Source organism: Arachis ipaensis, chromosome B09 (assembly GCF_000816755.2).
Source record: "Arachis ipaensis cultivar K30076 chromosome B09, Araip1.1, whole genome shotgun sequence".
Classification (NCBI taxonomy): Eukaryota; Viridiplantae; Streptophyta; class Magnoliopsida; order Fabales; family Fabaceae; genus Arachis; species Arachis ipaensis.
Genome location: NC_029793.2, coordinates 142281441 through 142283290, shown reverse-complemented (window position 1 = coordinate 142283290; position 1850 = coordinate 142281441).

Sequence of the window (1850 nt, the reverse complement as noted above, 5' to 3'; positions counted from 1 at the left end):
CTTTTCTGCACAATGGAACCCACCTCACCTTTTTTTTTTGCCCCTCTTTGTTGCCTCAGCGCACCAGCCTCCCCTCTTTCCCACACAATGGAACCCACCTCAACCTTTTTTTTGTCCCTCTTTGTTGCCTTTCCTCCTGCGTTTTTTTTATAAGTGCACGTTCAACATCTCCACTCGAGACGTGTCATGCATGCAACATAGCTTGCTGACAATCGCAGCCTGCGATTAATTTCTGCCCGCTGACAAACGCAACCTGCGTTTGTTGAGTTCCAAGCGGTCAACACACAGCAGGTGCCTGTCTCCATGCAGGGAGCTACGACAGGTTGCGATACTTGACTGTCCAACACTGACAAACGCAACCTGCGTTTTTTGGTTCCTGGCAGTGGCAGATCCACATCTCAGGATTACACGCCATGCACCCATTAAGCTGCATATCACCATTTTTCTATCCATTAAGAAAATAATTTCCGACATTTTTTACAGTTAATTTATTCTAATAATTTTCTAAGTAAATATATATATGTATACGCGGTTCTTCTGCTGAGTCTTGTCAACCGCCGAGCTAGCTAGAGGCGGCTGTGTGTATTTTCTGACATATTCATCAAATTTTTAATGGGATTTATGACTTTCTTTGACGAGTTTAATTAGTTAATTAATGTGGGTTCCCAATGAAACGGGCCCTGTAAATCATATTAAAAATTTGTTGTAAAAATAGTACTAGTATCTCATAAAAAAAAAAAAATTTCTTACTATTAGCTAGTAAATTTCAGGAAAAAAAAATTTAATATTGAAAGTTATTTTTTTTATGTAATTTTTAAGGTAAATGACATAAACAAACTAAATAATCTCAAATATTACATTAATATTTTAAAACAGATCAATTTACATGCGTGTTCTAAAGTAAATTTATGTAAATCGAATAAATTAAATTTAATTTATGCTTTTTTAATGCGATTTACTATATACGTTGTATCACAACAGTAAATTGAATTTAGTTGATTTGATTTACATTAAAAAAAACATAAATTAACTCTAGTTGATTTAATTTATATAAATTTATTTTAAAACATATATTTATATTATTCTGTTTTAAGATATTGGTAAAATATTAAAAATTATTTAGTTTGTTTATGTCATTTATTCCACCTTTAGTAGTTTTGATCATTCTCATTTATATAATCAAAATTTACTTAGTTATGTATAAGAGTTGAATGATAATAAAAAGTCAACACTCTTTTAAAGATAACATTATTTGATTCGAACAATTTATGAATATGACTCTCAAAAAATAAGTATTGATTTAAAAAATTTTCAAAAAATAAAAAATCTCTCAAAATTAGCTAAAATTAACAAAATTATTTGCCGTGAATTTTCCAATTTATATCAATTTAAAGGTGACTGAATATCTTATAAGATGCATGGAAATTTATTAAACTATTCCATTTGCATGGCACTTTTAAATTTGGTTATTTCAGTGTTGATTTTTTCAAACTCTACCCTCCGTTTATGTTGCAATATTTCTCAAATTTTATACCTAATTGCCTTCTTGTTTTAGCTAGGAATGCCATAAGTCAATTATTTTTACTAATTTAATTTAAAATGCAAAAATAGTAGCTATGAATTGCACGTGTTATTCTTACCACGATTGTATCTAATTCGTAACCTGCTACCCCAAAAATAAAGTTTGACCTTCTTTAACATTAGCCCCCATTTTGTCAAAAGAGATGGTGAATAATATGTGTCCAAAAACAAAACCCCACGTTCTTTCTTATTATATATTCTTTCCCCACAAACACACACTATATATAATATATAATATATTAATTATTTATTAATTTTCCTTCATTCAA